The sequence below is a fragment of the Megascapheus bottae genome, chromosome 14 (genome assembly GCF_031878675.1).
Source record: "Megascapheus bottae isolate mThoBot1 chromosome 14, mThoBot2.hap1, whole genome shotgun sequence".
Lineage (NCBI taxonomy): Eukaryota > Metazoa > Chordata > Mammalia > Rodentia > Geomyidae > Megascapheus > Megascapheus bottae.
In genome coordinates this window covers 23660828-23675142 of record NC_143522.1, presented here as the reverse complement: position 1 = coordinate 23675142, position 14315 = coordinate 23660828, and the positions used below count along the sequence as shown (strand labels likewise).

At 38.7% G+C, this 14315-nt stretch overlaps 1 protein-coding gene across 1 annotated transcript in view; it reads left to right on the top strand.

Annotated features, from left to right (window-relative positions):
• Positions 1 to 14315, top strand: part of Rps6ka5 (ribosomal protein S6 kinase A5) — a 131829-nt gene that overhangs the window by 5671 nt on the left and 111843 nt on the right. The gene's annotated exons all lie outside the window — the stretch shown is intronic.

The window sequence follows — 14315 nt, the reverse complement described above, 5'->3', positions numbered from 1 at the left end:
CACTATGTTTTATTCTTTCCTTCAGTTGATTGACATTGGGTGTTTCTACCTTTTAGCTACCTGAATAATATCGTTAAATACATTTGTGGGACAGTTTTGTATATACCTATGTCTTGAGAATTTACTTATACAATCTCTTCGGTCACATGTAACCTATGTTCTATTCTGTAAGAAACAGCCAAAGTATTTTTCATATCCACCATGAATATATGGCAGCTTTGTTTTTTTCTACAAGCATAGCTAACACTTGTTATTGTCTTACTGCTTCTACCATCCGAGAAAAGATGAAGTTTTTTCATTATAGTTTTGATGTATGTTTCCCTAACTATGCTAAGCATGTTTTCAGGTACTTTTGGGTCATTTGTATATCTTTGGCAACATGCTTATTCCTATCTTTTGTCCATTTTTCAAGTGGCCAATTTGTCTATTAAGACTATTACTGATATGTGAATACTTTATTCAGATATAGTATCACAATTACTTCATTCCATAAAATGTGTATCCTTTCATTTCCCCCTTTCTTTGTTTTTTTTGTGGAGACCTGTGAAGCAAAAAGTCTTTACTTTTGATGAAATAAAATGTATATGTTATTTTTTTCCTTGTTCAGTGTTTAATTATAACTAGTCCAAGGTCATGATTTTCCATATGGATTTGGAATCAGCCTATTAGTTTCTGTAAAGAAGCTAGCTAGGCGAGGTTCTGAAAGGGATTGTGTTGATTTTATAGGTCAGTTTTGAAAGTATTGCTGTTTTAGAAATGTTAATTCTTCGGAGCCTCGAACTTAGGTTATGTTTCCATTTATTAAGGTTCTTTTTCATTTTCAACAATATTTTGTAGTTTTCAGAGTATAAATTTATGCTTCTTTTGCTAACTTTATTCTTTTTGTAACTCTGTAAAAGGAATTATTTTTATACATTAATTTTTGATTGCTCATGACAGTATCTAGAGACCCATTGTGTCTGCAACTTTACTAAACTATTTTACCAGATCTAATAATAGTTTAGTGTATACCTTGGATTTTTTAAATTTATAAGATCATGTTATTTCTGAATAGTAGTTTTACTTCTTCCTTTTTAATCTGAATGCCTTTTAGTTCCTTTTCTTATTTAATTGCCTTGGCCAGAACATTAAGCATGGTATTCAATAGAATCAGTAAGAACAGACATCCTTCTCCTGTTCCTGATGTTAAAAGAAAAACACTAGTCTTCTACTATAAAGCCTAAGTGTAGCTGTGGGTTTTTCATAGATGTTCTTGATAAGGTTCAGAAAGTTTTTCTTTTTCTACTTTTTGGATGTTAGTATATTTGGTGCCTTTCTTTACCTTTTGAGATAATACGGATTTTTAAAATGTGTTTTATTACATAGATTAATTTTTGGACATTACATTAACCTTTCATTCCTGGTATAATTTCTGTATTATTGTGGTATACAATCTTTTTAGATGTTGCTGGTTTCAGTTTGCTAGGATTCTGTTGATTTTTGCATCCATATTCGTTTAAGTAATTGTTTGTATTTTCTGTGTATGTGTGTGTTCCTTCTGTGTAGTTTAGCTTCCCAGAAATGTTTTTGATTCTTGCCAACTTTTTTTCACTTGTTTGGTTACTGGCATTCTTGATTAGGGTTTTAAAGTGTGATTTAACAATGGTCAGGAGTAGTGCAAATTCTGTCCCTAATTTTCTGTGTGACACACAGACACACACACACGTATATATAAAATTTTGTTTTTTTGTGCACTGGGTATGAACTCAGCCCTGGACTCGCTTAACTAGAATTATACTACTTGGACCATGCCTCCAATCTGCTGTATGACTTGGAGTATGTCATTTAGCTCAGGTTTTCTTATCCATAAAGTGAAGGTGTTGGACTAAGTGTTATCCAAAGAACTTACTAGAATTTCTAAGGAATAGATAGATGTCAGGAATGGTGATTTATATCATACTGCTTTCAAAAAGGTTCATATAGAATCCTACTGAAAAACAACAGTTGGTTGGGCACTAGGTCATACCCCTGGCCCTTCATAATGATTTCACTTGTAATTAGTTCTTAAGTGTACAACTGTTGCCTGTAGTAAGATAAATTCAAAGATTTCGGTGACAATCTTAGTTATTATAAGTATACTGTTGCTTTCCCTTTTATACTAAACATGCACCAACATGTACTTGTGTTTCTATGTACATACTTTTTCATAATTTGTTCACTTTGAGAAGAGTAGGTAGAACTTGGAACATTTCTAGTTTTATAGATACATTGGAAAGATTAAAATAGGAATATGTGTTTACACTACCCTAACTTGGTTCTTTAGCATCTAAAGTGTAACATCAATCACAAGTTCCAAAGTTTGAGAAAATGATGTGTTTTGGGCAAAGAGAATGGCATCACAGCTTCAAGTCCAGGATTGAAAAATATTTTGTATCTGCAGTGCATAGATCTAATGTGGTATCAGACTCCCCAATGACCTTTATTTCAAGAAAGTATCTTGAAATCAAATCATTCTGGAGATAGGCTTGGTTTGATGGGCTTGGTTGAATTTTTCCCTGTGAACAAGAAGCTGATACTTAGTGAAAGGTTCTTTAGGGAACATTATGTGTTGGTTGAATTTCACAATTAAAGACACTGTTGAGAGATGTCAATCCTCAAATGTAGTGGGAGGAGAGGAGTTGTCACCGTTATTGCCTTTGAGTTCACTTAATAATTTACAGATCTTTGTGCACCTCAGAGATGTGATCGATCACTCCCACCTTCATCTTGTTTGTCAGGGCACATGAGTAGGGTCTGAAATAGAATCTCATCCTCCTTGTGTTCGTTTCTAGCAATGTCCATTGTGGTTCACGTGTGGCTGTTCTTCCCCAAATCAGACGTGGTGTCTGGACTTCATACATCCATAAAGTTGGAGGACCTGTCCCGTTTTTCCCCTTTTCTAAACATTCATTAGGAATTTCTTCCTGTGACTAAGAGTAGAATAAGGCGATAAAGTCCTTGAGTTTTTAGTACAGTACTTGGTACGACAGTTATTTTATTTCACACTCAAGTTTTTGTGTAGGTGTGCTTCTTTTTATGTACTCAATGTGTTCTTGACAAAAATTGTAAATAGTATTTTAATATCATATCATTTGGAATATAGAAAATGAACTTGGTACTAAAAAGAATTCTATCATTAGCTCTTACATTTAAAAACCTTTTAAGCTTTCCACTTATGGCTCTTACTAATATGAACATCTTTTGACACCCCATCTTTACATTTTAGGTAGCCATAAATTAAATGAAGAAGCCTTGTGTGGTAGGCTGAATAATGAGCCCTTTCTCCTCTCTTTCCAAAAGATGTCTGTATCTTATTCCTTGGAGATCTGTGAATATGTTATACTTACATGGCAAAGACACTTTGCAAATGAGGTTGGGTCTCTTGAGGTAGTGAGATTATCATGGATAATAGGGGTGAACCCAGAGTAATCTCACAGGTAAGAAGAAGACAAGAGAAAGTGATGTGAGGATAGAAGCAGAGAGAGAGATAGAAACACATATCACAGAGAATCAGAAGGTAAGAAGGTAAGGTCACTGCCCATAGATATGGGCGGCCTCTAGAAACTGGGTAACTGATTTTCCTGTAGAGTATCTGAAGAAATATAGCTCTGCCATCACCTTGATTTTAGCTTCAGACTTGTGAGATCCAGAACTGTAAGAAAACAGATTTGTGTTATGAATATTCATCTTGTGGGAGCAATAGGAAGTTAACTTATCTTGCTTAAGAGAGGATGAACTAGGAAATGCCCTTGCATGGGGTCCTGTGATAACAAGACATCAAACAATCAGTTACTTTAGTAGAAAAAGTAGTTTTCCTTGTATAAGTACACTGTTCTTGCTTCCTTAGGACTCTCCAAGGGAAACATTTTTTTTCTGATCTTAATACCAAGCTTACCCTGCCAGCTCTTCTGTTTTTTATAGGAATGCTTGGAGTGTTTTCCTGAGTCAAACTCTGATTAAGTTGGTAGCATGAAAGCTTCAAGACCCAGGCCCATGCCATGACAGTGTGACTGGGCCTGCCTCTAAGGTCTTCTGGTGTCATTTGTGCTTCTATTTTTATTTTTATTTTACTTATGGTAAATTATTAATCTAATAATTTTTTTGCCAGTCTTGGGACCTGAACTCAGGGCCTGAGCACTGTCCTTGTGCTTTCATAAGGCTAGAGCTCTACCACTTGAGCCACAGTACCATTTCTGGCTTTATATATGTGGTACAGAGGAATTGAACCCAGGTCTTTTTGCATGCTAGGCAAGAACTCTACCACTAGACCAACTTCTGGCCCCCTTAATCTAATAATTTATCTTAAATATTTTTTAGTTCAAAACAAAGACTACTTTTTTTTTGGTCCATTGTGGGGTTTGAACTCTGGGCCTGGGTATTGTTCCTGAACTCTTCAGTTCAAGGCTGACACTCTACCACTTTGAGCCACGGCAGTACTTCTGGCTTTCTGGTGGTTAAGTGGAGATAAGCATTTCAGGATTTTTGTGTCTGGTCTGGCTTTGAACTGTGATCCTCAGATCTCAGCCTCCTGAGTAGCTAGGATTACAGGCCTGAGCCACTGGGGCTTGGCTGCAAACCAAAGACTTATGTAAATATCTATGCCTACATGCCCATAAATAATATACAGAATATTTGATTTTTTTCTCTCTGGTATTTTCCTTCTTGAGTAAAATCTTTGTAAATATACTCTCCCCCCTTTTTATATTTCTCCTAAAGGGGAAACAAAGATGAGGTCTCTAATTAGTAGCAGTTTTGGTTTTTAAAAAAGTACAAAATGATAAATCAGTAAGATTCTTAAAATATTAGAGGCAAAAATGGCACTCATGCACAGGGCTGTCATTGTACTAGGTTGTTTGCTAAGTAAGTGGAATATCCCATCCTTAACTGGAAAATTCAATCAATTGAAGCGCTGTGTTTTCTGTTCACATAGATAATCTAATGTAAGATAGTATTTTTTTTTAAGGAAAACATGTTTCACACATGTAATAAGGATAATGTTACACTTTGTATAAATATTATCCTGCCTTAGGAAGATGCAAACAGTTTAAGCAGTGTCCTTAGCCTAGTCTACTTCCATGATCATAGAGCAAGATCGTATTTTTCTTTTATGCCATTTGTTTGTAAGGAAACATCATAAATAGTGCTGGAGTGGATCAGATCTAATGGGGCCACACACAAATGAAATTCCTAACTTTCACCTAATTTGCCATTGTGCAAAACAGCCACAGTTGTATTTATCCATTCAGGATATTGATTTCCCACTGTCCTAGATGCTGATTTTAGTATGGAACAAATTAGACATGATTATTATCATTGAATAATAATCATTGACTTACATGCAGAATCATTGAACTATGTGATTGCAATTGTGATAAACTCTGAAGAGGTGTAGAGTTCTATGAGCGGGTCTGATCGTGTGATCTGATACTGTGAAGGATGAGGGAAGGCTTCCATGAAGCTACAGTGTTTAAGCTGAGGTCCTGGTTATCAGTGGGGTGAACTGGGGTGTGTGGGGAGGTACAGGATTTCTGTCAAAGGATGCAGCACTGATGGTCTCAAAGTGAGAAGTGATTTGGCACACTAGTTTACTGGAGGAAAGGCCTTTGACTTGAGCATCATATTCCAGCAGGTGAGCCTCAGGAAATGGCTGTGAGAAGGAAGGGAGGGCCATTTAACGGAAGGTTTACTAGGTTATAACGAAGTGTCAAGCTTTGTAGCCAGGATGAAGCCATTGAAATATTTTCAGTGGAGAAGGGATGAAGTTAGTTTTGCTTGCAGATTGATGTGAGATGGATGAAGGACACCAGCTAGGGACGATTGCAGACGTTCACGTAGAGTTTAGTGGTTTGCATTAAGTGCTAAATGAGATTAAGAACTGTGAATATATTTAAGAAGTGTTTAGGAGACAGAATAAACAGAACATGATACTGACTAGAACAAGTATGTTTGAAGATACTGCTTGTTGAGATAGGTTATTCATTTTTTTCTGCATAAGAAATTGCAAATGTGGTCGCTTATAGTAACTCCCATTTACTAAACTCATACTTGGATTGATTAGAAGTCTTTATAGCCTGGCTGTGCTCTTTCCTCAGGGTCTCACAAAGCCAACAGCAAGGGATTGTCTAGGCTAACTACTAAAAATCTACTTCCAAGATCGTGCTTGTTGGAAGAATTTAATTTCTGTAATTGAGGTTCCAGTTTCTTTACTTCAACTAGGAGTCACTGTCTTGAGCCCGACATTCTTTCTCTGATGGCCAGTCCACTTAAAGTCAGTGAAAGTATGTCAGTTCCTTCCAGTGCTTTAACTTGTAACTTCTGGGTCCCTCCTGGTATGTAGGGCTAGATTTAAAGGGGCTCTTTTGATTAGGTCATGCCTACCTAGATGATTTTCCTATTATAAGACCAGCTGATTTGGGACTTCCCTTGTGCAGAATCCCTTTATTGTAAGAAATGGCATCTGGTTGTATTCACTCAGAGGAAAGCGATCATTTGAAGGGTAGAGCCCTTGTGATATCTTAGAGTTCCCAGGTGGTGAGCCAGGGGAAATGCACAAAAAAGATGGGACCAGTTTAACAGATCAAAGTAAGTCTGAGAGGCCTTTGACATATTCTGATGGATCTTTATGGTAATAGTAATCAGAGATGATGATATGTGTGTTATATAATCAACTCATTTAAAGCCACATAGTAACTCTGTGAAGTAAATATTGCTATTATTGTTCCAGTTTTACAGATGGGGAAACTAGAGTCTTAGAGAGGTTATTAACTTTCCAGGGTTATCCAGGAAGTAAGTAGACAAATTTGGTTTTGAAACTGCAGTGGTCTGTCCTCTAGTCACATCTTGTCACTGTGCTTTGTGGTCAGCAGTGGGAGAGGAGTCAGGAGTTTAGCCACAGGGTCCAGGCTTCAAGTAAGAATATTGGTATCATTGTCATTTAAGGACATCTTATACCAAAGTAATAAGAAAGATCACTTAGGGGAGTTTGTAAAGTAGAGAAGAAGAGGTCTTAGAACTGTTCCCTGAAAACTCCAAAATGTAAGGAAGGGTTAGAAAAGGAATTGTTGAGAAAGAATACAGAAGAAGAGGAGCCAGGAGAAAAAGATAGAGAAAACTTACAGTTGTAGAAGCCCAGAAGAGAAGATGCTGGGGGTAGGGATATGGGCATTCCATTCACCAGCAAGTAGTTTTATCAAGAACATTTTGGTGGAAGAAGCTGGATTATAATGGGTTGAGGAGTGAATACAAGCGAAGGTAACTTTTCACAGACTTTGTTTGAGGGGAGGGATTGAAGAGAAGGATGAAGCCAAGAGGACTGTAGGGTTCAGGGAGTGGATAGCTGATGGTGTCAAGAACGCTAAGGGGAGGTAGAATTTAGAACACATGGGTGGGGTCTATTTTATAATAAGAGGAAGGAGGGAGAAAATATGGGTTCTTAGGAGATAAAAAAGCTTTTAGGGCTTAGATTTTTTTTTGTAATGAATTGTTAAAAGAAAATAATTTCTTATTCAGGGAGAAAAGCTTCATTGCCTAAAAAACTTGTTATACAGATCTTTTAAAAAATTCTAGTTACAGAAAAAGCACCTAGAAAATTGACTCAAAACTTACATGCTACACTGTAAAAGTTTCTACAGTGCTGAAGAACAACTTACAGGAAAAGGTTTTCAGGCACAGCCATTGCCGTGCTTCTGTTTTCCACATGGTCAGTCCCTTAAACATGTTCTCTGGGTCATGCCAAAATTCTTAGGAAGCTTAATGTTCTGTTACTTTTTGAAGTGTTTTATGTTTAGTTCAGTTCTAAGTTCAACTTATTTGGTACATGTATTGGGAAAAAGGCTGTTTATTACTGCTTTATAAGCATTTGGTTTGTTACCAACTCCGTTTTCATATTGGCTCAGACATGTAATTCCAGAGTCACTTGGCTAAATAAACACTGCTGCTTTATACACAGAAAGTACAGTGAGTCTTCAAGGCAAGCGACCCGAGCAATAGGAGAAAAGTGGGTAGCATTGTTTTAAAGTACACAGATATTAAATATAACTTTGTCCTGCCACCCGCAGAATGCTGTCCAGAGACATGGTTTGAGGCCCAACCACGAATCTAAATAGCTTCAGAATAGCTTACCACCTGGCAGTTCAAAGGAACTTTATGTGCTAACAGTTCTCTAGCTCGCATGCATTTATTTGCTGGAATTGGCTAATGGGGCCTCGTAGACCAGTTAAAAATTTTGAACTCAGTATTATGTATGGACTATCAATACTGTACTGCCCTGGGTACCTCCTAACTGTAGATCTGATAAATTGCCTTACAATTCCCCCCACCCCCCTCACATAAAGGTTCTAGCCAAACCTCAAATAGCAGAAAAAGATTTTTTTTTTATCACTGAATACAATTGTCACCTTTTGACTGGAACTAAATTAGCCCAAGAAACTTACGTTTTATAATGTTGAAGAAGAAAGGGCAAAGTTTAATAAGCTATTTTATAACCTTAGTAGGCTTATCCCAGGGAAATGAGATGCTGAGCTACACTTTCTGATAGGTATATTAAAAGCAAATGTAAACATATTAAATACAGATGTTAAGTCAGATTGTGTTCTACAAATATTAAAAAAATCTCCTTCCTCAGACTTCACTCCATTTTTCCCTTTCACATAAATACATTTGAGTCTTGTAATACAAACAAAAATTATTTGTGGCCTTCTAGTTATTGACATCACTCCCCGTTCCACTAGATTGTGAAGGAGCAGTTTATTCTGGTGGTTTTCTGCTTCTTATCTCCCATTCACTCTGCAGTGTACAAGAACATTAGGCCTCCACCTCAGTCACTGCATCAAATCTGTCCAATAACTCACTAAAGTCACTACTGTCTTCTTTTTCTTTTTCCCTTTTTTTTGTCGGACATGGGACTTGAACTCTGGGCCTGGATGCTGTCCCTGAGCTCTTCAGCTCAGCTACTGCCCTACCCCTTGAGCCACAATGCCACTTCTGATTTTCTAGTGGTTGATTGGAGATAACAGAATTATGGACTTTGTGCCCGGACTGGATTTGAATCGAGATCCTCAGGCTCCTGAGTAGGATTACAGATGAGAGCCACTGTGCCCGGCTTGTCCTCTTCTTTTCCTACTCCAGTGGAATGTCTCAGTTCAATGCTAACATGACTTCTTCAGAGCAACTGGTGCTAAGTGTTGGTACCAACTAATGTCATTTTGTTAGTAGTAGTAGCAGCGTTGGTACTGATGAATGTCCCTTTGCCTCGTACTAGTCTCTGCTTTCTCTCTGGTTCTTCTCTCTTGCTGACTGCCTCATCCCCTTCTGTTGCTGTCTCTTTGCTTTTCTCTCTGATATTGATACCTCTAATCCTACTTTTCCTCCTTAGACCTTCTTTTCTTGTAGCTATACAAGAAATTTCCTGGGAAATTAAGGTATTATGGCTTGAACTATAATATAAGTCTGTATTTTTGGCTTAGGACAGTTTCTTGTGCTCTACATCAATTATGTCCAATAGTGTAGTCAACACAAAACATTTGGATAATCCACAGGAACCTTAGTCTCTCAATTAAAACTATTCTTCTTCCACAAGATTTCTGTGTTTTGTTTAGTGACCATGCCATTTTCTATTTTAGTAGAATCGTAGTTTTTTTTTTTTCCTCTCTCTCTCCTTTTGGTTTACCCATTTACTGTACCTGTTGTGTCAGTTATGTGAAATATCTCCATTTCATTTTCTCTCACCATTGCCATTACCACAGCACTAGTCCAATGTCTAACCTAATGATAATGCTACCATTTATCGAGTTGTTTGTGTGAGGTGTCTGTCTAGCATTTTGGGGGCAGAAGTGTCATACCTGTGTGATGGGTATTATACCTGACACCTGTGGTATACAACCTACCACCTTGTCTGCTTCATTGGAGTCCCGCTATAGTTGTGATAAGCAGTTCTGAGCCAGTATCAGCTCAGTTCATGTTGATGGCATTTATCTTCAGGCATACTTGCTGTACATTTTCTGTTTTCTACCTCAGGACTTAGATTCTTGTTCTGAGTCTTAGAACCCTGATGATGGAGGCTGACTCAGAAAGTACAAGGTTATGAATGCCTAAGCTAATAGGATGTGGAAGATGATGATCTACAGTCCCTGTATTGATTTTACAGTGGGAAATTCTGAGAGACCGTCCTTATGTTTTTTAAAAAGTCCAAATGAGATTGCATTGAAAAAATGTCCTTGCATTGTTTTTTCCTTATTCCCTGTTTCATTTCCCATCACGCCTTCCTGTGCACTGGGATTACCTTTTAAGTAAACCACTCACATACCCGTGCCAGTGAAGATGGGTAGGATCTGAAATGGCTCTAGAAAGCATATCCTTGGATGGTGCGTTAGAATGGATTGTTCACCGAGGAGCCTGTTTCAAGGACCCCATTGTAGGTGGTAGTTTATGCTGATAATTCCTGAAACTTGGTGCCTGGTTACTAAGCCTTTGACCTTCCAAGAGGTAGGACTAGCACTGGATGAAAGGCAGAGAGTTGGGGTTATGTTGTAGCTCTAGAAGGAAGGTGATAATTGTAAGGGCTCTCAGTTGACTAACCTTGAAAACAAGAGCCAGTATTGCTTATTGTGAAACAAAAATATATACAAGCAACATTTGGAAAGATCCTTAATGCTTGTGGCCACAAAAGATCCTATCTTTAAGCCAACAAACAAACTCCCAAGCCCAGGATTTAATCATATGGATAGCAGAGGAGAGGGAATGAGTTTGTACTGTGTTAACAACTGAACTAAAATGACATGATATTTCCCAGAGCTTACTTCTGGAGTTTGGGCGAGCACTGACTACAGAGTGAGATTGGAGGGCAGAAATGAAGCAGCAGCTATGTTTCTTTTGCTATGTCTAACGATTGGTGATGGACCCCGCACATTGTTGCTGTACCCTGTTGGCATGGAGTAATGACCAGGCAGCGGCTCTGCAGCTCCTCGGACTATCTCCCCCAGTGATTGAGGTCACAGATATTTCTGAAGTCAGAGATGGGTGGAATCCATGTTTATCCTCATTGGTTCCAGTTGTGTTAAAGATTCCATTTTGTCCTTGTTCTTTGTCCCCTCATGTCCAAGTTTTCTTTCTTACTATTTGCCTTGAGACGCAGAGGCAAGAGTTACAGACTTTTAATCAACTTCCATGCCTTCATGGAACGCTAAAGCCCTATAAAATTATCTATGATAGCTGGGCATTGGTGACTCACACCTATAATCCTACCTACTCAGGAGGCTGAGATCTCGGGTTTGTGGTTCAAAGCCAGCCTGAGCCATAAAACCCTGAGATTCTTTTTCTTTTTCTTTTCTTTTTTTTTTTTTTTTTTTTGCTAGTGCTGGGCTTGAGCTCAGGGCCTGACCACTGTCCTTGGGCTTTCTCAAGGCTAGAGCTCTACCACTTGAGCCACAGCACCACTTCTGGCTTTTTCTATGTATGTGGTACTGAGGAATCAAATCCAGGTCTTTGTGCATGCTAGGCAAGTGCTCTACCACTAGGCCAGACTCCTAGTCCCAAAGTCCTGAGATTCTTATCTCCAGTTAGCCATTAGAAAACTGGAAATGGTGTTTTAACCCAAGTGGTAGAGTACTAGCCTTGAACAAAAGAGCTCAGGGACAGTGGCCAGGTCCTGAATTCAAGCCCCATGACCCCTCCCTCCAAATGTTCTCTATTATCACGCCCAGTGATTCTGCCTCTCCTAAATACCATGTTGTTGGATGTGGGTGTGGGTGCCCTGAGGTTTGAACTTAAGGTACTGTGTTCTCTTTTGTTTTCTTCATATGACTGTCTTTTTCATTCCTGGTTTGTTTTTTTTCCTCATGACTGGTACTGTACCACTTGAACCACACCATTAGTTCAAACTTTTTGCTAGTTAATTGGAGATTAGAGTAGATAGATCTCTAAGTATGAGCCATTGCCTACCTGCCTGTGTACTTGACAAATAGATGTTCAGGTTCAAAGTCAGGGCTCCAATATGGAAGAGCAGAACCCTGAGATCTCAGAAGAGGGAGGACACCTGGTAGATGAATCTGAATTTCCCTGAATGCTGTGGGACACAGGATCAACACTTTGTTAGATGAAAACAGCTCTCCTGCTAGGAGACCACACAGAGATCCTTTTGAAGTAGATGCTGTTTGTCTTCTTTCCATTTGCCCATCCCCTGTTGCCATCCCATCTGCCCATTCCCTGTTGCCTTCAGAATAATAACCAGACAATCTTGGCATGGTTTGATCAGGAGTAATGGTATTATTTTGGAAGAAAATCGACAGGTTTAGAAGAAAATACTCCAGTACCTGACAAATATGTAGAAGTAGGAACAGGAGGAGCATGGAGGAAAGTGGATCTGGAAGGCATTGTGTAGCAAGGGAGAGGGAATAAAGTGGAGAATGGAGAATGTATCAACTTTCAGTAGTTTTATTAACATGGAATGACTTATTAATAAGATAAGATTAAACATCGTACTGACCTGGTCCTGATATTGCTGGGATCCATAAAGCTTGGACCCAAGAATGACCTGCAGTAAATTAGTAGTTACACTGAACTTCTTTAGCAAATTGTTAAGGTTGTAAATCTTAGAAAAGAGAGACTATTAGAGAGGATATATTTGAGACAGTGGAACGCACTGCCTGACCATGTTCCTTGAGAGGCTCAAAAGGAAACACTGCATTCAGCAAGGTGAAAAAGAATGTGCTAGTGAGAGGATATAGGCTGGAGTTGCTAGGAGTTCCTTTACTGAAACTGGGTTCTATAGAACACATAGTATCCATTCTGATTGACAGAGGCAAGATAGTGGCGCTTACCATCTGCAGCAAGGAAATGTAATTATTATAGTAGGCAAGAATGACATTTAGGCTGACCTGACCCAGAGAGGTTAGGGGCAATGGCCAGTAGCTACTGGGGGAAGAAAAATGGTAACAAACCAGGATATGTTACTTTACATGCATGATTCAGAACATCATCTGCCGAGATATGATATTCAGTTGCCTTGCCCTTGCTAGGTGATGATGTTCTGCATTATTCAGCAGACATGGAAGCATCAGGAATCATTTCAGTATATGCCTGTGTTCCAGACAAATTCTGCCCTGTAACCACTTCCAGGTTTTTCTGTGTGTGTGGTACCTGGGTCTGCATGCATGCTAGGCAAGCACTCTACCACTAGGTCAAACTCCCAGCCCGTGCTTTTTTTTCTTACGTGCTTGCTCATTCTTTATTCAGGAGAATAGCATCCTCCTTTATGCAATTCCTTACATAGATTCTGTTGGGTGGGGGGTGCATTGATGTCTTGTTTCTCCTCCTTTTCTGTTATCTCTTTGATTTTTCTCTTTCCCTTCAATGTCATATTTCTAAGGTACCCACTCTTCTCTCTGTCAAGTTTGCCCTCTAAACTGTGCTTCTCAAAGGATGACCCTGTTTCTTGCATGATGCATTAATAAAGTGCCTGATCTGGGTATTTTAGCGTTTGTTGTGGACTCTTTCTGGGAATGGTTTTGTTTTGCTCTATGTCATTTGCGCTCTTCCATCCATTTCCAATGTGTCATAACCCTCCCTTCCTGTCTTCATACCTTAGGACTTGTTATGGGAAGCTCAGCTGGATTTGGTCAGGTTTTATGTGAGACTCTTATCTCCAATTAAGCACCAAAAAAGCTGAAGTGGTGGTACTTTGGCACAAGTGACAGAGCACTAGCCTTGAGCTTTGAAAAGCTCAGGGACAGCACTCAGGCCCTGAGTTCAAGCAACAGGCCTGGCACACACACACAAAAGTGAATATAGATCAGTGTGGCTTAAATAAATAAGATTTTAAAGAAACCCAGATAACAGGGAATCTGGAGTCATGCAGCCTATGCTCCTAAGAATGTAGATTATTCGCTCTGTCAGCCTCATTGCATTTTGATTTTGTCATCTGCGTTGGCCATTCACATTGAGATAGAAATATGGGAGGAGAGGAAAACACTTGATGTTCATGAATCATAGCCTTTGTATTTAGGGTTTGAAAATTTCCGCAGATTTTTCTGTATGTTTAGGTTTTGGCCAAGTGGTAGTCTGTGGGCCTTCTTAAAACAGAATATTGAGCTGTCTAACTTCCCTAGACAAGAATATGGTTGAAAATGTTAAGTGAGCCAGCCTATAGTCTGCCTTGAAGAGTGTTCAATAGCTACTATTGGTTTGATTTCAAAAGTTCAGTCAAAATAATTGACATAGCAACTTCGTTAAATAATACCGTAGGACTTATATAAAAACAAAACCAAAACAAGGAATTCCTAACTCATCTTTCCAGTTTCTAC